This window comes from Amblyraja radiata, chromosome 8 (assembly GCF_010909765.2).
Source record: "Amblyraja radiata isolate CabotCenter1 chromosome 8, sAmbRad1.1.pri, whole genome shotgun sequence".
NCBI lineage: Eukaryota > Metazoa > Chordata > Chondrichthyes > Rajiformes > Rajidae > Amblyraja > Amblyraja radiata.
This window is the reverse complement of record NC_045963.1, coordinates 28,779,569-28,800,353: the sequence shown is the minus strand read 5'-3', so window position 1 is coordinate 28,800,353 and position 20,785 is coordinate 28,779,569. Positions and strand designations below refer to the sequence as shown.

The 20,785-nt window shown below is 44.7% G+C and overlaps 1 long non-coding RNA gene across 1 annotated transcript; it reads left to right on the top strand.

The window, feature by feature from the left end:
• The first annotated feature begins 2,207 nt into the window (after positions 1 to 2,207).
• Positions 2,208 to 6,177, top strand: LOC116976005. Its single transcript, XR_004412835.1, has 3 exons — positions 2,208 to 2,278; positions 4,884 to 4,886; positions 6,168 to 6,177. It is a non-coding gene; the product is annotated as an uncharacterized LOC116976005 (long non-coding RNA).
• The last annotated feature ends 14,608 nt before the right edge of the window (positions 6,178 to 20,785 follow it).

Below are 20,785 nucleotides of genomic sequence, written 5' to 3'. Positions count from 1 at the left end.
CCTCCTTGCCGCTGAATCCTTTCCCACCAATCCATACAGGTCAATATTTCTCTTTCTCACTCCAGGCAAGTGTTCAGCGGTTGCTTTCCGCCTTCACAGAAGAGGCACAAATAGCAAGCTGCTCTCACCTGGTAATGATTGCCAAAAACTGTTCCCCGATGCGTTTTGCCTGATTTCACAGTCCAGTCACTTACATTGCATTGAACACCTGCCTCCCTTGCATCCTCTCCCCCTCAGCCGATACACTATTAGCAGAAGCTAATATTAACAATCTCTCCCTCTCCCTCTTCCCCACCGCCCTCTACGGGTGGAACAGTGGCATGGATGTAGAGTAGCTGCCTTGCAGCACCAGAGTAGACCCGGGTTCAATCTGGGCTGTACGGAGTTTGCACATTCTCCCTGTGACCGCGTTTTCTACGGGTACTCCGGTTTCCTCCCACACACTTTTAAGATGTGCAGGTTTGTAGGTTTATTGGCTACTGTAACTTGTCCCAAGAATGTGGGATAAAACTTGCGTATGAGGTGATTGTTGGTTGGTTTGGATTCAGTGGGCCGAAGGGCTTGTTTCAATAATGTATCTATAATCTAAACCAAATTCTCCCTCCCCCCTTCTTGCTGCTGTTGAAATAGTTAACCTCCAAGCCTCTCATTCATGGAAGGACACATGTGCTGGAGTAACTCAGCGGGTCAGGCAACATCTCTTGAGAACATGGATAGGTGACGTTTCGGGTCGAGACCCTTCAAGGGCCCATCAAGTCTATTCTGACATTCAATAATGGCTGATCTATATTTCCCACTCAACCCCATTCTCCTGCCTCCTCCCCATAACTCCTGACAACCCCTACCTTGTCCATTGACAAGGTAAAAGCCCGAAATTTACAGCAAATGACACCAAGGTGCAGTGAAAAGCTTTTGTTGTGAGCTAATCAGTCAGTGGAAAGATAATACATTATTGCAACCGAGCCTGTAGTCCGAGTTAGGTATCTGAAGGAGGGTCTCGACCCAAAATGTCACCCATTTCTTCTATCCAGAGATGCTGCCTGTCCCGCTGAGTTACTCCAACATTTTGTGTCTATTACAACCAAGCCGTCCACACTGTAGAGATACACGATGAAGGTAATAATGTGAATAACGTTTAGTACAAGATAACTCTTGGAGGGGAGGATGCTCCTCAAACTGCAGGGCATCTTGGACAATACAGCTCACCCCCTCCATGACACACTGGTCAACCTGAGGAGTATCTTCAGCAACAGACTGGTTCCACCAAGATGCAGGACAGAACGCCACAGGAGATCATTTTTCCCTGTGGCTATCAAATTGTACAACTCCCCACCCCCTCCCCAATCTTTGCACATCCCCCATCCTTTCCACTCATCACTTTAATTTCATGTTTGATGTATCTTGTGTTTTCTGCATGTTGGCAGATCAATTTCCCTCCTGGGATAAATAAACTTCTATCATATCATCTAATGTTCAGTAGTTCCCGTTAAATGGCCAAGTACAATGGTGAAACCTTCCCCTATTCCCATTTCTCCCACTGAACAACTTTGGTTCGGGAGATTCCTGGCACCCAGGTCTCATTCACATTAATCATAGGAATGTGAAACCCAGAAATATTCTTTACATTCACTTTGTTCCATATCATACAAATTGCTAAATAAAGATTGAAACATAGGATCAAAGCAATATAAATAAGTTTTCCAATTTTTTTTTTTTTAATGCTTCTTACTTTGTTCGATGCCCATAGATGAACACAGAATCCAGATTTATAAAATTGAATTTACAGGGTTTAATAATTTAAATAATTGCTGCATTTATTAGGCAATATTAGCTACAGGAAGAGGTTGTACAAACTTAGATAGTTTTGTTCAGAACGCCAGAGTTTGAGGATAGAAATACATGAAATTATAAGAGGCATAGATACAGCAGTTGCAATGATTTCTGTCTGATTATGTTGGAGAAGTGAGAACAACACAATAAAAGTATCTTCAGCCTGAAGGCAAATGTAAGTGAAGATCTGAATGATGTTCTATTGTAAGGAGAAGTTATGGTGAACATATCTGTAAAATCCAGGTCAAAGTCTTCAGGCAGAGACTATCATTGCTTGTGAATAGACACCACTAAACTGTATTCCTTTCCTCGATTTCCAGATCCTTTTCAGGACTAACGTTTTGTTTAGTTAAGTTTATTATAGTCATGCATACCGAGGTACAGTGAAAAGCTTTTTGTTGCGCGCTATCCAGTCAGCAAGAAGACAATATATTATTACAATCAAGCGGTCCATAGGTTATAAGGGGTGTAATGTTTAGTGCAAGATAAGGTCCAGTCCTATTAAAGATAGTTTGAAGGACAATAAGGTAAATGGGAGGTCAGGACTGCTCTCTAGTTGATGAGAGGATGGTTCAGTTGTCTAATAACAGCTGGGACGAAACTGACCCTGAATCTGGAGGTATGCATTACAAACTTCTGTACCTCTTGCTTGACGGGAGGGAGAGATACATAGGTTTGAAAATGCCATATTGGGGAGGGGGGAGGGAGAGGGGGGTGGGAGGTGTGCAGAAGAAGACTTATTAATGAAAGTCCTTTCTTTCACAAGAACACAGGAACGTCTATACATAATGTCAGCATCTCCAGAGATGCTGCCTGACCCGCTGAGTTACTCCAGAACATGTGTCCTTTTGTGTACACCAGCATCTGCATAGCTCACGCATGCATAAGTTGTCATATTTTTGTACTATTTACAAAATAAAATGTCCACAGTTTGGTCCACATGCTGGGTGTACTGGAGCGCCCGCGGTCCTGATAAGCCCAGGTCAGCCCCAGGCTGCAGCAGGGACACTTCCTACGCCAGCCACCTCCTACGCCTTCTTACCTTCCTCAATCTCTTCCCAGGCAGTAAAGCTGCCATGCCTGGAATTGGTCCAGTGAATCTTTCTTACACTCCTTCTACGGGCACTTAAATCACTTGTTAGATAAGGAGTCCTGTGCACAATACTCTGGGTGTATTCTCGCTGAGGCCCCCTGCAATTGCAATAAGACACCCTACTGCATTCAAATTCTCTTGTAATAAAGCCTAAAGCCTTTCGTAATCTCAGGATCTTCCAGGAAAGCATCTTTCAAAATGAAAGTTACTATAATAATGTGCCGGCCAATTTGCGGAAATAATAATGACCATTTTTCAAAAAAGACTTTGGAAGAGTTCCATCATAAACTCCCAAGCATTCAGCAAGGGGAATGAGTGGGTTAAAGTGATTAGAGTAATTAATTAATCTATAGGCCAGATGGGAAAGAATCTCCTAAAGTAATGTTGCGTTCAGATTTGTAGGATTTAGAATCATTGTCATGGAATCATATAGCATAGAAACAGGCCCTTTGGCCCAACTTGCCCATGCCAACCAAGATGCCCCATCTACACTATATACAGTCATGTAGATGTAGTCGTCTAGACCCAATCTGTCGGGACGGCACAATGGTGCAGCTGGTAGAGCTGCTGCTTCACAGTTGCAGAGACCTGGGTTTGATCCCGACCTCAGGGACTGTCTGTGTTGAGTTTGCATGTTCTCTCTGTGGTCGCATGGGCTTCCTCCGGGTGTGCAGGTTTGTAGATTAATTGGCCTTCTGTAAAATTGCATCAAGTGTGTAGGGAGTTGATGAGAATAGACAATAGACAATAGGTGCAGGAGTAGGCCATTCAGCCCTTCGAGCCAGCACCGCCTTTCTATGTGATCATGGCTGATCATCCACAAACGCTACCCCGTTCCTGCCTTTTCCCCATATCCCCTGACTCCGTTATCTTTAAGACCCCTATCAAGCTCTCTGTTGAAAGTATCCAGAGAACCGGCCTCCACTGCCCTCTGAGGCAGAGAATTCCACAGACTCACAACTCTCTATGTGAAATAAAATGTGGGATGACATTGAATTAGCGTGAATGGGTGATCAATGGTCGGCGCAGACTCAGTGGGCTGAAGGGCCAATTTCCATGCTGTATTTATTAACTCAAATTCAAATGATGATGAAAGATTGGCATTATATTTCTTAGTCAAGGTGGTGCAGGACTTGAAGTGAAACCAACAGGAGGCCACCTCCCCTTGCACCTGCGTCTCCTGTAGTTCTGGGCAGCAGTTTAGTTTAGTTTAGAAATACAACGTGGAAACAGACCCTTCGGCCAACTATGTCCATGCCGACCAGCGATCCCCGTACACTAGTTACATCGTACACACTAGGGATAATTTACAATTCTTACCAAAACCAATTAACCCTTGGAATGTGGGAGGAAACTGAAGCCCACGCGGTCACAAGGAGAACGTACAAACTCCATACAGACAGCACCCGTGGTCAGGATCGAACCCGGGTCTCTGGTGCTGCAAGTGCTGCGCCACTGTGCCCAACAGTGCGATGTAGCCATATCACCACTTATTCTCTGTTTCTCAAATTCATCACACGCAACCTCATGAATTTCTATGCGTACGGAAGAAGCGGAGGAAGGCAGGTTTAATCCCGGTGATCCGCGGCCATATCCCAACAGCAGGCCTGGCTCGTCCAACACAGAACTGCAAACCCGCCCATGGAGGGAAGCCGGAGAGAGGAGGGTGGGGGGAGGCGGTGGCGGACGCTGGACAAAGGGCCCAGAGAGAAGAAGCTGTGGGGGGGGTTTAATTTTCTGCCCCCTCATGGTCGGCTGTGGCAGGCACCCACTGGGGAACACGGGCTGAAGAGCGCTGTGCAAGGAGAGGGACGACGGTTCGCAGGACGAGCAAAATGGGGGCGACAGCTGCAACGGGCCTTTGCGACCAGCTGTAGCTGAGACTGTAAAATAACAGCAAAATGCACCTCATGCATATAGACTCAGTGGAGTGTTCAGTACATTCTGTACTAACCGGGAGATTGTGCTCATGTACGGTGATGGTCTTGCTGAGCTGCATGCAAAAAAAAGTGTTTCATTGTACCTTAGTACACATGATGATAAAGAAAACTTTGAACCATAATATGTGGTCGGCTGTGGTTCTCAGTCAATGCTCAGACGTAATAGTGGATAACCTGGGGAATCACCCCAGTCACAGATAGAGGCTTCAGGAGAGCAGAGCAGGATGCTGGGATATAGCAACAACATTGATAAATGGCCAAATGAAGTCTTTTAACTGGATTTTCAGTATAACAGTAATCAGCAAAAGAGATTTCAGTGATCAGCGGATGCAATTGGTATTCTGTGATTGTGCAAAGCCACAGGAGGTTAATATGAAACAATATCAGGCAGGGTGAGGCAGTAACTCATGGTCATACATTTATGCTGCTTTCCAAGACAAATTTCAATCCCAAAAAGTACTACCAACGTTAAACAAATCTATGCACCTGGTGTAGATGGAGCATGTAAATCTATGAGACCTAGTGTAGGTGGGGGACATTGGTTGGCATGGGCAAGTTGGGCTGAAGGGCCTTTTTCCACACTGTATGACACCATGATATAGGAGCAAAATCGGGCCATTTGGCCCATTGAGTCCACTCCATCATTCAATCATGGATGAGCTATTTCTCCCTCTCAGCCCCATTCTCCTGCCTTCTCCCCATAACCTTTGAAACTCTTACTGATTAAGAATCTATCTCCGCTTTCAAAATACCCAATGTCTTGGCCGCTACAGCCGTCTTTGGCAATGAATTCCACAGATTCACCACCTTCTGGCTAAAGAAATACCTCCTCATCTTCATTCTAGTCTTTCTTGGGAGGAGCTGGAAGCAAGAAAAGACCAAATCAGGGCCGGCAACAGATGACCTTAGGCAGACATTCTCTGAGAGGCCGATTGTTGGCTATGGATGGTGTGACCCCAAGAGTGATACATCCATCGTTGCAAACTGTGGAACTGGTTAAGTGACTTTTAGTGGAGGAAGGGGGGGGGGGGGGGGGGAAGGAAAAATAGTGGTGGGGGAAAGAATTGCTGGTTGGCGCAGATTCGGTGGGCCGAAGGGCCTTTTTCCACTCTCTCTAAATTAAACTAAAACCAAGATGGACCTGTCTGTTCTCTCAAATGATCATAAAAGTCTCCCTGGATATTTTCCAAAGCAGTCTAATCTTTGTATTCTAACCATATTTTATTTCTCAGTCACCATAACCAATGTAAATAATCTGATTATCGAAGCATTTTTCATCTATAATAACAACTACACTTCAAAAGTACAGTGCATTGGGGTGCTTTGAAAAGCTTAGGAATAACACTGATAACCGAGAGTATTTTATATATCTCCTTGATCTATGAATGCTCCACTGCAGTACACATCAAATATGATATTTTGAGATACAGCACAGAAACAGGTCCTTCGGTCCACACCGACCCGTGATCACCCCGTACACTAGCACTATCCTACACACCAGGGACAATTCACAATTAACATAAACCAAGTAACCTACAAACTTGAACGTATTTGGAGTGTGGGAGGAAACCAGAGCATGCAGAGAAAACCCACGCAGGTCACGGGGAGAACGCACAAACTCCGTACAGACAGCACCTGCAGTCAGAATCGAACCTGGGTATCTGGCACTGGCGATGTATATATTTTGCCACAGCGTGCTAACACTTGCACTTACTGTGAATAATGTTCAAAGTAGAAACCGCACTTCAAGGTGATGTACCTTTTGCAGAAGAGTATTTGTGCAGTTAAAATAATAGTCCGGAACTGCGTTCCAATTCTAATGCCAGGTTTAGTGCGTATCTGACCCTTGCGGTGATGAACACTGGGATAGCGGATTCCGTGCATGTTGTTTTCAAACCGTCTCAGCCAGAATACAACATTCATACTTGGCTGTGCAAAACGCAAGGTCAAGTGACAAACCCAAATGGCTATTTTACTCTGTAGATATGTGGCCAGCATTGTAAGAACATCTTCTTTATTAATTTCAGCAATGATTGAACTAAAACCTCGTGCCTGCTTTCCTATGATTTCCACACAATGCCAGATACCAGGGGTATCAGTGAAGTAATTGCTGAGCTATAATAAATCCTCTCTGTGTCCATGAGATGTGTAATTAAACATTAACAATCCAAATGCTCTGCACATCAGTGATGTAAGCATGTTAAATACAGAGTCACCAGTCAGTCAGACAAATTAAATATTCAACATAAAAATCAGTCTTTTAGAACTATTACTTGATGGCCTAATTTGGGATGACAGGGGCAAGGGTGGGAGTTAATGCATGATGGAGTATTAAACTAAATAGGCCAAGAAATGCTTGGTTTAATCTTTGATCTATGCTGACACAGCGGAATGTAGCGATGTGTGCTACAAATTGTCTTTAGAAGGACAAGTTAGATGCCAGGATTTTGGGACAACGCTCGCACTTATTTTGTGGAAGGTACGTGTGCTATGATTTGGACAAGAGGAGACTGGTGAACTACTTCAGCATAGAATGCGGAGATGGTAAAAGCATTAGATGAGGGTGGCGCTGTGGCTCAGCTGGGGAGATCTGCTGCCTCACAGCACCAGGGGCATGCATTCGATCCTGACTTCAGGTGCCCTCTGTGTGGAGTTTGCATGTTCTCCCTGTCACCACATGGGTTTCCTCCGGGTGCTCCGGTTTCCTCACATATCCCAAGACATGCGGGTTGGTAGGTTTATTGGCCTCTGTGATTTGCCCTCCACTGTGTAATGAGTAGATGTTAACTGAGGTAACATGGAACTGGTGTGAACAGGAGATTGATGGTTGGCACAGACTCGATGGGCAGCAGGGCCTGTTACCATGCTTTATCTCTAAAACCATCTCTACATAATGTACAGACTCTCTATAGTCACAGCTCCAAATAACATCCATGTCAACAGTCCCAGCTACGCCGGCCTCTTTGTAGGGTACGTCGAACAATCCTTGTTCGAGACGTACCAGGGCCCCATTCCCGACCTCTACCTCCGTTACATCGATGATTGCATTGGTGCTACCTCCTGCACCCACACACAACTGACTGACTTCATCCGCTTCACCATTAACTTCCATCTGGCACTCAAATACACCTGGACCATTTCCAACACTTCCCTACCATTCCTTGACCTCACTATCGCCATCGCAGGTGATAGACTTCTGACCGACATCCACTATAAACCCACTGACTCCCATGGCTATCTAGACTACACCTCTTCGCACCCCTACTCCTAATTCCTCCGTCTATGCCGCATCTGCTCCTAGGATGAGGTGTTCCACACCAGGGCATCGGAAATGTCCTCATTCTTCAGAGAATGGGGGTTCCCCTCCCTTACTATAGATAAGGCTCTCACCAGGGTTTCTTCAACACTGCTCTCTCTCCCCATCTCCCCACTCGCAACAAGGGCAGAGTCACCCCGTCTGCTTTCCGCAAAGACCGCTCTCTCCGTAACTCCCTGGTCAATTCTCCCTTTCCCTCCCGCACCACCCCCTCCCCGGGCACTATCCCTTGCAACCGCAAGAGATGCTACACTTGTCGCTTTACCTCCCCGCTCGACTACATTCAAGGACCCAAGCAGTCGATCCAGGTGCGACAGAGGTTCACCTGCATCTCCTCCAACCTCATCTATTGCATCCGCTGCTCTAGATGTCAACTGATCTACATCAAAAATGCTGGAGAAACTCAGCGGGTGCAGCAGCGTCTATGGAGTGAAGGAGATAGGCAACGTTTCGGGCCGAAACCCTTCTTCAGATCAAAGAAGGGTTTCGGGCCGAAACGTTGCCTATCTCCTTCGCTCCATAGATGCTGCTGCACCCTCTGAGTTTCTCCAGCATTTTTGTGTACCTTCAATTTTCCAGCATCTGCAGTTCCTTCTTTAACAACTGATCGACATCGGTGAGACCAAGCATAGGCTTGGCGATCGTTTCGCCGAACACCTCCGCTCGGTCCGCATTAACCAACCTGATCTCCCTGTGGCTCAGCACTTCAACTCCCCCCCCCCCCCCATTCTGAATCCGACCTTTCTGTCCTGGGTCTCCTCCATGGCCAGAGTGAGCACCACCAGAAATTGGAGGAGCAGCACCTCATATTCCGCTTGGGCAGTTTGCACCCTAGCGGCATAAACATTGACTTCTCCAATTTCCGGTAGCCCTTGCTGTCTCCTCCCCTTCTCAGCTCTCCATCAGCCCTCTGGCTCCTCCTCTTCCTTTCTCCTTTCTTCTCCCCACTCACCCCACCCTACATCAGTCTGAAGAAGGGTTTCGGCCCGAAACGTTTCCTATTTCCTTCGCTCCATAGATGCTGCTGCACCCGCTGAGTTTCTCCAGCATTTTCGTCTACAATCCATGTCAACACATGAATCGAGAACCAAAGGACATAGGTTTAAGATGATTTACAAAAAGGGTAGTGGGGGTAAGGAACGACCTGCAAGAGGAGGTATCTGAGGCCGGTATTATCGCAATGTTTAAGAAACATTTAGACAGCTACATGTATAGGACCGGTTTTGAGGGATACGGGCCAAATGCAGGCAGGTGAGACTAATGTGGATGGGACATATTGGTCGGTGTGGGCAAGTTGGACCAAAGGACCCGTTTCCACGCTGTATGATTCTATGACTCTGTGACTAGATGATATATAGTTATGTTTTGAAAATTTGAGAATTTGTTATCGAAAAACTGTTTGCTTCCAAGCAGATCAAAACATTTAGCTTTAAATGTGTGTTTCTTAAATGACTTTGTAAACTTCATTTGTGTTATGTACCTCGACGGAAGGAAGCAAAGGAGAGGTTCCCTAGAACCTAAACAGAGATGCATGAATTAATAGGCCAAAACGTAAGCACATTGGGTAGAAAAGGAGTTGTTTATGCCATCTAGTGGTGCCAAATCCTTTAGTGAGTTCCACATTTACACAAGTCGGTTGTCAGTCCTCCTGGGAATATTCTCTTGCAAGCAGTTAGATCTCCACAAATCATAATGACCAAAAATGTTACTAATAGATAATAGGCCAATGGCATAGTGCACTGGTTTTCTTGTCTACATGATTAAGTAGCTATGTAATTCGTATTTTTCAAAATTTCTCTACAGAAAAATGGATTATGTCAGTGGCAATTACCGAAGATAATGGTGGAGTTTGAAGATGATAGAGTAAAGTCTGGGTTATGGTCAGAAGAACATCTCCAGATCAACTCCATCCTTGGCACGTTATAATTCCACTTGAACATCTTCCCAGTGGCCCATTTAATGGCCAGCAATTCATTGAACAGGGCAGTGAGCACCTCCATAGTGTGTATCAGCCACGGATGGAGCAGAGCTTGTTAGAGTAGGTGCCACCCAGCCTGATCATACTACTAGGTACAAGGAACTGCAGATGCTGGTTTACAGAAGAAAAAAAGAGTGCTGGAGTAACTCAGCGGATCAGGCAGCATCTCCGGAGAACACAAACAGGTGATGTTTCTGGTCATGACCCTTCCTCAGACTTTATAAAATGCTGGAGTTTAATTAGAATATGAAAGTTCATGAATTATAAGAATAATTGGATATTTTTAAGGCAGAGATTGACAGATTCTTGATTAGTACGGGTTATGGGGAGAAGATCAGACATGATTGAATGGCGGAATGGACTTGATGGACCGAATGGTCTAATTCTGCTGCTATGACATGAAACAAAATGAAATACACAGTTGCTCCGTCCTTTGTCCTGGTCTTTTCTTGCATCCAGTCCCCCCCTCCTCCCCCCTCCCCCCAACTATAGTCAGTAAAAGAAGGTTCCCAATGCAAAACGTCACCCATCCATTTTCTCCAGAGATGCTGCCCGACCAGTTAGCTACAGTATCAATGATCTCTTGTAATGCTGTCTGATTGAAGCAGTGGAAAGAAAGCTGGAAAAGAGAGCTGGTAGCGGAACAAAGACTGGCAAATGACAGTGGGTATAGGAAGGAACTGCAGATGCTGGTTTAAACTGAAGATAGATACAAAAAGCTGGAGTAACTCAGCGGGACAGGCAGCATCTCTCTCTCTCTCTTTGTCTCGAAGTAATGGGTGACGTTTTGGGTCGAGACCCTTCTTCAGACAGTGGATACAAGTGAAGCGGGGGAGGTTAATTTTTTTTAGAGATACAGCGTGGAAACAAGCCCTTTGGCCCACCAAGTCCACGCCAACCAACGATCACCCATACACTAGTTCCATCCTACACACTCGGGACAATTTACAGAAGCCAATTAACCTACAAACCTGCGCGTCTTTGGAATGTGGAAGGAAACCAGAAAGACCGGAAAAAAACCTACGCGGTCACAGGGAGAACGTAAAAAGACAGCTCCTGCAGTCAGGATCAAGCCCGTGTCTCTGGTGCTGTAAGGCAGCAACTCTACTGCTGTGCTACTGTGCTGTCCTTATTGGCAGATGTGCAGAGTGACAAAAGCTTGAGATAAAAAGGAGACAAAAGGGTGTTAGATTAAGAAAAAAGATGAGTGGAACATAAAGCCAGAAGGAGGGATATATGTAATAGGGGACGAAAGGCCCCTACTAACCGAATAACCTGGGTTTGATCCTGACTACGGGTGCTGTCTGTACAGAGTTTGTCCCTGTGACCACGTGTATTTTCTCCAGGTGCTCCAGTTTCCACCCACATTCCAATGACATGCAGGTTTGTAGCTTAATTGGGCACAGTAAATTGTCCCTAGTGTGTCGGATAAAGCTAGTGTTCGGGTGATCGTTGGTCAACGTGGACTCAATGGACCGAAGGGCCTGTATCTCTAAATGAAACAAAATAGAATCTGTATCTCTAAATGAAACAAAATAGAAGTTCAAAACCAGCTTCTATAATTCAGTGAGTTAAATCCTAACCGCCTGTCCAGCAGGGGCAATAAACAGTGTGTTCTGTAATTGAATATATTTCCACACAAATGTATTTACATATGCTCCCAACATCTAAACAGAAACAATTCATAATGAAGAAAGGAGACTTAAATCGAAAAACGTCCTTTCACTTTGCACGTAATTCCAGCAAATGTTTCCTTATTTCACATCTCAGCTGATTGCTGGGCATTCTTTCCTATTTGCGGGTTGCCATTCTGCGTTTTAGAATTTTAAAAGGGGTCCTTCCAAAATAGTACTGCTGCAATAAACAATGTTGCAAAAGGCAGGAGTGTGATTTAAAGGAGTGGACCAGGCTTAATCTCAAGCACCATTACTGATTTCATCACTTACGACTCTAGGCCCTCTAAAGCCTCCAACCTTATCGTTCCCCAGCTCCGAACGGCCCGATTCTATCTTCTCCCCAAAATTCACAAACAGAACTGTCATGGCAGACCCATTGTTTCTGCTTGTTCATGTCCCACCGAATTAATTTCCACATACCTCGACTCCATCCTATTCCCCCCTGGTCCAATCCCTCCCTACCCTTGTCCAAGACACCTCACATGCTCTTCGTCTCCTCAATGACTTCCGTTTTCCAAGACCCCACTCCCTCATCTTTACCATGGATGTCCAGTCACTCTATTTGATTTGATTTGATTTGATAAGATTTATTGTCATTCAAACCTAAGTTTGAACGAAATATCATTTCTACAGTTTTTTACATTACAAAACAATCCAAGACCCACACTTAACACAGTTTACATAAACATCCATCACAGTGAGTCTCCAACATCTTTATCTCTTCCCTTTGTTCCTACACCTCCATCCCCCACCAGGAGGGTCTTAAAGCCCTCCATTTCTTCCTCGACTGCAGAACCAGCCAATTTACTACTAATACTCTCCTCCACCTAGCAGAGCTGGTCCTTACCCACAACAACTTCTCCTTTGACTCCTCCCACTTCCTCCAAATCCAAGGCGTAGCTATGGGCACTCGCATGGGCCCTAGCTATGCCTGCCTCTTTGTTGTGTACGTCAAACAATCCCTGTTTCAGGCATACACTGGCCCTATCTCCAAACTCCACCTCCGCTTCATTAATGACTGCATTGGTGCTACCTCCTGCACCCAAGCAGAACTCACTGACTTTATCGACTTCACCACTAATTTCCATCTAGCACTCAAATTCACTTGGACCATCTCAGACATCTCCTTACCGTTTCTAGATCTCACCGTCTCCATCACAAGAAACAGACTATTGACCGACATCTACTACAAACCTACTGACTCCCTAAGCTATCTTGACTACACTTCTTCCCACCCTGCTTCCTGTAAAGACTCTATCCCCGACTCCCAATTCCTCCGTCTACGCCGCATCTGCGCCCAGGATGAGGTGCTCCATACCCGAGCATTCTTTAGGAAACAGCAGTTCCCCTCTTCCATTGTAGATAAGGCTTTCACTAGGGTCTCCTCGATATCCCACAGCTCTGCTCTTATTCCCCTCCTCCCATTCGTAACAAGGACAGTCCCCTTGTCCTCACTCTCCATCCTATCAGCTGTCGCATATAATCCTCCAACATTTTCGCCACCTCCAACGTGATCCCACTACTGGCCACATCTTCCCATCTCCTCCCCTTTCTGCTTTCCGCAGATACCATTCCCTCCGAAACTCCCTGGTCAACTCGTCCCTTCCCACCCAAACCACCCCCTCCCCAGGTACTTTCCCCTGCAACCGCAACAGATGCAACATCTGTCCATTTACCTCCCCCTCGACTCTGTCCAAGGACCCAAACAGTCTTTCCAGGTGAGGCAGAGGTTCACTTGCACCTCCTCCAACCTCATCTACTGTATCCGCTGTTCCAGGTGTCAACTTCTCTACATCGGCGAGACCAATCGCAGGCTCGCCGATCGTTTCACTGAACACCTCCGCTCAGTCCATCTTAACCTACCTGATCTCCCGGTGGCTCAAGACTTCAATTCTCCTATTCTCAATCTGACCTTTCTGTCCTGGGCCTCCTCCATTGTCAGAGTGAGGCCCAGCGCAAATTGGAGGAACAGCACCTCATATTTCGCTTGGGTAGTTTACACCCCAGTGGTATGAACATTGACTTCTTTAATTTCAGATAGCCCTTGCTTTCTCTCTCCAACCCCTTCCCAGTTTTCCCACTAGTCTTACTGTCTCCGCCTACATTTTATCTTTGTCCTACCCCCTCCCCTGACATCAGTCTGAAGAAGGGTCTCGACCTGAAACGTCGCCCATTCCTTCTCTCCAGAGATGCTGCTTCACCCGCTGAGTTACTCCAGCATTTTGTGTCTACCTTCGATTTAAACCGGCATCTGCAATTCTTTCTTACACAGTGCGATTTAAAAGTCTGATTTATTCTAATCACCAGTTCAGTTTTCATCTGAAGCCAAAATTACTAGTGCTGCAGAAATTATCATGCTGCCACAAAAGCATCCTCACCTGCAGTAAATCCACAAGCTGAGACCAAGATAAAGGCTGTGATAGTAAGTTAGATCATCGCTATGCCATAGTCCTTTTGTTTCACACCCACATAACGTTCGTGCTTCCCAACATTGTTCCCTACAAAAGTTGTTTATTGACCAGTTAGGCATTTTAGGGTGTACCGAGCTTGTGAAAGGTCTTTTATAAATTTTAGCACTTTTCATAGCAGAAACACAGGTGTATGATTGTCCAAGCAAAATTTAAGAAAGTCTGAGTCCACCTTGAGATCTAAATATATATATGGCAGATGAGATTAGTTAATCTTGGCATCATGTTTGGCACAGACAAAATGGGCTAAAGGGCCTCTTCCTGTGCTGTACTCTTCCATGGTAGTTTTTAGCTTTAGTTTTAGAGATGTAGCACAATACCAGGCCCTTCGGCCCTCCGAGTCTGCACCAACCACCGATCTCCTATACACTAGTTGTATCCTACACACTAGGAACAATTTGCAGAAGCCAAATAACCTACAAACCTGCACCTCTTTAGAATGTGGGAGGAAACCGGACCACCCGGAGAAAACCAATGTAGTCACAAACGAACATACAAACTCTGTGCGGACAAGCACCCATAGTCAGGATGGAACATGGGCTTCTACCGCTGCGCCACCGTGCCATCCACTGTGTTCTATGATCCCCAGATCTTACTGACACAGAAATTTATGGAGTTGACTATGTGCATGCAATGACAGACAATATCACAAACTCTATTTATTGCAGCACGGAACAAAAATTAAACCGGGCATTCTTTGAATGTTTATGGCTCAGAGGTGAACAGGGATACACTAGCAGCAGAGTGCACAGTCAATCCGTCCTTGGAGCTTTCAGTGCAGACAGCATATTAATTTGCTCCACTGCATTCTCAAGCACTTAGAACTGCTGCAAGCCCCATCCCAACCTCTCCATGCTTGTACGCACTTCCAGATATTCCAGATAGGCATGAGCCAAGCACATTGCACAACACTCATCAACTTGCCCCCTTACTTTTGCCGGAGCAGATGATACACAATCCCAAGGAGAAGGACAGGAGCATCTTCATCAGCTGATTGCCATGGAATAAGATGCACTCACCGTAGTTTGGGTTATCATTCCCAAGCCAGCGCTTGCAAAGTCACCAGCAATGGGGCAGCATGATGGAACAGCTGCAGAGTTGCTGCCTTACTGCACCAGAGACCCAGGTTTGATCATGACGACGGGTGCTGTCTGTACGGAGTTTGTACATTCTCCGCGTGACTGCGTGAGTTTTCTCTGGGTGTTCTGATTTCCACTCACACTCGAAAGACGTGCAGGTTTGTAGGTTAATTGGCTTTGATAAAATTGTAAATTGTCCCTAGTGTGTAGGATAGTGCTCGTGTACGGGGTGATCGCTGGTCTTCCCGGACTCGGTGGGCGGACTGGCTTGTTTCATGCTTTCATGTTGTTTCATGCACATCCCTTCCGTCCCCATCCTTGTTCTGCCATCTCATCTGACTTACAACTTTCATGCCTTACTTTGTACACTCTCTTATACACCTCCCTCCTACCCATTCCCCTCACTATAGATTCATCCTTTCTCCTGCCAGAGTGCCAAGTAAAGTGACATAGAAGGGAACGGGAATGGAATGAAGCCAAGGCACTATTCCACAGGGTCAAACCTGCAAGCCTGCTGACACCAGAGTGTAGAGACAAAGAACTGCAGATGCTGGTCAATACACAAAAGGATACAAAGTGCTAGAGTAACTCAGTGGGTCAGGCAGAGTGTGTGGAGAACATGGATAGGTGATGTTTTGGGTCGGTACGTCAGGTTTCAATGTGCAGGCATGCAAGTCAGAGACGAGTGGACACAAGAAGATGCCATTGCCAGCAGCTCTCTGTGCAATCAAGATTTGTAGGTGAATACGCAGAGGTTAGTATGATTAGAAGACGACACAAAGTGCTGGGGTAGCTCAGCTGGAGAGGCAGCATGGCAAGGGAACGTGGACAGGTGATCGAGACTGAAGATGGGTCCCGACCCAAAACGTCACTATCCACTTCCTCCAGAAATGCTGCCTGACCTGTTGAGTTACTCCAGCACTTCGAGTCCTGCCAGGTAAAACAATACACTCACTTCTGCTGCTCTCTCTGGTCAAGGACAATAAAACTAGAGGCTATCAGCACTTTGAAAATAGTGGACATCAGTAATCTCTAACTTCAAGTAACCCCTGCATTCCCTCTCTCTCCATCCCTCCCCCACCCAAGTCACACCAGCTTCTTGTTCACCTAACAAACAGCTAAATATGGCCCGTTTCCTTTATCATGGCTGATTTTTTGCATATCTTTCATTCATTAGTTCTGTGTCTCTCTACATCGCCAGTTATATCTCTAGTTTCCCTTTCCCCTTAGTCTGAAGAAGGATTTCGACCTGAAACGTCACCCATTCCCTCTCTGCAGAGCTGCTGCCTGTCCCGCTGAGTTACTCCAGCATTTTGTGTCTATCTTCAGTTTAAACCAGCATCTGCTGCTGCTTCCAACACACATCAGTAACCTCCTTGCACATAAGGTAAAATGAGATGTTACAAATATCTACAGCTCCAGACTGGAAATATCCCCACAGGTAACAGCCTATTGCCAAGCTAATCTTAAGAGCCACAGGCAGAGCAGTCTCTGCCCTGCTCTGATGCTGGTACAGGTAGCTATCATTAATGAAGATGTCTTCACTGAAGCACAGACATCACAGACACTTTCTTGCTGGGATCCTGGTAGGACAATTGCTTCCATGATACGTTGAATGATCTGGACTCATGCTAGGGGGAGCTTTCTCCCCATCTCATCATCCGTGTTCCAAATCTCCTTTTCTTCTGTATGCCATATGCTCAATTTCCTCAATGTACTTTACCCCAAGTGGTGTGCCTACCAATGCGCACAGAGTCAGTTGAAGATTCAAGACTAACTATTTAAGCATCCATCACAGGTCTCCCTGCTACCACAGCAACTTTAAAAACATGTTAGAGAACTCAACAACGTCGAATCACAGCAGCATAATTGATTCAATCACTAACCTGCAAGTTGCTATTGATTAAATTGAGTAAAACTGTGTGGCACAGTGGTGCAGCAGCAGAGACCCAGGTTCGATCCTGACTATGGGTAATGTCTGTACGGAGTATATACGTTCTCCCCATGATGTCTGAAGAAGGGTCTCGACCCGAAACGTCACCCATTCCTTCTCTCCAGAGATGCTGCCTGTCCCCCTGAGTTACTCCACCATATACTTCCCCATGACCCCGTGGGTTTTCTGCCACAGTCCAAAGACGTACAGACTTGTAGGTTAATCAGCTTTGGTTAAAAATTGTAAATTGTCCATAGTGTGTAGGATAGTGCTAGTGTACAGGGTGATCGCTGGTCGGCATGGACTTGTTGGGCCGAAGTGCCTGATTCCACGCTGTATCTCTAAAGTCTAAATTAAATATGGTTGATGGATGTTCCTTCTGAAATTGAATGTTCCCTTTGCAAAGTTAAAAGATAGGAATGGGGATGGGCAGGAATTAAGATGAAACATTGTTCCATATTGGAATGTGGTGTCAAAACAGCATTGCCCATAGATTGATATAATGATCTGCCTACTTGGCTTTATCTCATAATAATATCCTTATTAAGATTGGGTACAACACATACTATGCATGTGCTTTGGGTTCAATATTGGAACTAACCTGTCATGAAAATAACCAAGGGATACATACTTTTGAGCCATGTATTGCAGCCAGAAAATCTGTCTGGGACAGTCAGAGCAATTCATGTTAAAAATGTTCACATTCAGCAATTATCAATGGCATGCGGACTGGATATCTGCTGTATAGTCATTTTTGTATGAATCAGAACACTAAGGAGACTAAAGCAGCAGCATTACTAAGCCTACAACTACCAGTGGGATTGAAACATTATGAGCATTGAGCATCATAGAGAATCATCTGGAGTCATAGAGCAATGAAACGGGTCCTTTGGCTCAACTTGCCCACGCCGCCCAACGTACCACATCTACAGCAGTCCCACATGCCTGTATTTAGCTCACATCCCTCTAAACCTGTCCTTTGGTCTAAATGTTTCTTAATCATTGTAATGGTACCTGCCTCAACTACCTCCTCTGGCAGCTCATTCCATACACCCCCCACCCTTTGTGTAAAAAAGTTACCCCTCAGGTTTCTATTAAAGGTTTCCCTACCTCGCCTTAAACCCATGTCCTCTGGTTCTCAATTCCCTGGCTCTGGGCAAGAGACTGTGTGAATACCCTCCCATGATTTCGTACACCCCCATATGATCACCCCTCATCCTCCTGTGCTCCAAGGAATAGAGTCCTAGCCTGCTCCAGCTCTCCCTAGAGCTCGGGCCCTCTAGACCCGGCAAGATGCACATGCATTTTGTATCATCGGAAGAAATTAACCCATTGGGATGGTTTAGTGTACAGATACAGTGGCAATACCAACCGTCAATCACCCATTCACACTAGTTCTATGTTGTCCCACTTTCTCATCATAGTATCCTAAAGGGTTACTACATTCAGCAATGTAGTAAATCTTTGGGATACGGCATTGCTTAGAATGCTGACATTATTTCTGATGTTTTATTTATGTTTCATCCATTCTGATGTTGAGTGTGCACTTCCATAATATTCCTTGTTTGTTCACAGTTTCCTGCAACAAACAGATTGCTTTTCCCAACTCACAACTCAATATGAATCGAAGCAGGATCCTCACCTCAGCACAGCAAAGTGCAACTCATCCAGCAAGCAGAAGTGGAGGATAGCTTGACTCGATAACACAAGGTGCACAATTCACTGGTATACAAACATGTTTCAAAAATTGAATAAAATGCCAAAGAAGAGTCCAGACCCAGAACGTCACCTGTCCAAGTCCTCCAGAAATGCTGCCTAACCCGCTGAATTGCTCCAGCACTTTGAAATTTTTGATTTTGAATAAAATGCAACCTTCCCCTCTTTGTTTAACTTACAAAGTCTCTATGTCCTTTGCATTATTCCTGCTCTTTGCATCAGTAATTTGACAATCCTGAATAAAACATAAATTAGCACCAATCACATTACAGTTTTGACAACTGATTCCATTTAATGAGGCTCTTAAAATGAAATGTCCAACCCTTCTTTTACGTTGTACGTTTAGCGCATTCCTGAGTGACCATTGACTAGTGTGTAGGAAAGAACTGCAGATGCTGCTTTAAACTGAAGATAGAAAGTCTGAAAAGGGTCTCGTCACTATTCCTTCTCTCCAGAGATGCTATCTGTCCTCCTGAGTTACTCCAGCATTTTGTGTCTATCTTTGACCATTGACTATTGGTGAATTAGAACTGTGAAACCATGCAACACAAAACATGATCCTTCGGCCCATTGAGACTGTGCTAGCCTTCAGAAAGAACCATCAATATCACTTAATTAAGGATGGAGTACAAATGTTGCCACAACACTACAACAATATTTGTTAAGCGACCAGGTAAATGACATCCATAATGCAGTTTTTCCCGAATATGCTGCTCCTTTGTTGAAAATTAGAGGGATCACAGAGAAAATGAATGACTGACTTTTTTTCAAGCTGAAGGCAATGAAATTATGACACACTCAGAGTTTAAATGGGGCTATGGGAAAGTGTATGAAAGGAAGGCAGTTAGGAGAGGTGAATTGTAATGAAGAGATAATATGTTGAAACTGCTGCCACACATGTTTGAAAGCACCAGATCAATGAAACTCTTGGATAAGATCCACAATTTACACCAAGATCGTAACATAAGCAATGTTCATACTACGTACAAAAAAACATATATTGCCGATACAACCTCATGGCATATGCAATAACCTTTCATTTTAAGTTGTTTTACTCAACATTTTTATGAAAACATTTAATGTGAAATGCAATATAGTTTCCCCACACTTTCCTGTTTTGCTTTACACATAATTTTCAATCTCCCTTCTTTTTTATGTATCAATGAAATCACCTTTTCACGTATCAATACATGGTTAGGCTTAAAACAGTGATTTTTCTTTCAGCAAGACTTTATTCAGAATGTACAAAGATATAATTTAATTCTCTTTAACCTAATCTCAATTCTTGTCATCTTTGTGCATCTCTAATATTTTTTTCATCAGACAAACACCTGTGCATCAAGAACTTGTCTCGAAGACAGTCCAAGTCATTTTAATTTCTTTATCTGCGTCTCTGCATTTGTTTTAATATTCATCTTTTCTATTTCTCTTTCTGCACCTTATGATCTCTTCCTCATTCACTGGCTGTTAATCATTCTCTCCCTTGGAATATTCTTTATTCTGTTCATGCAGCTCTCAATTTCTCAAATCTCTATCATTTTATCTCTCTTTAATTTCCTGTACTATTTCTCCCTTCTGCATCCTCTCTACTGCTTCTTTATTCTATCTCTTAAAAGCATTTTCAATCCAGAATTGCACTCTCTTTCTCTCTGGTTTACTCGCACGCTTCCTCGCACACTTTCCCCCCCAAACATAAACGTGTCCTTTCTCTCTCACATTGTTTACCAGGTAACATTCTCTCATTCACTCTTAACAT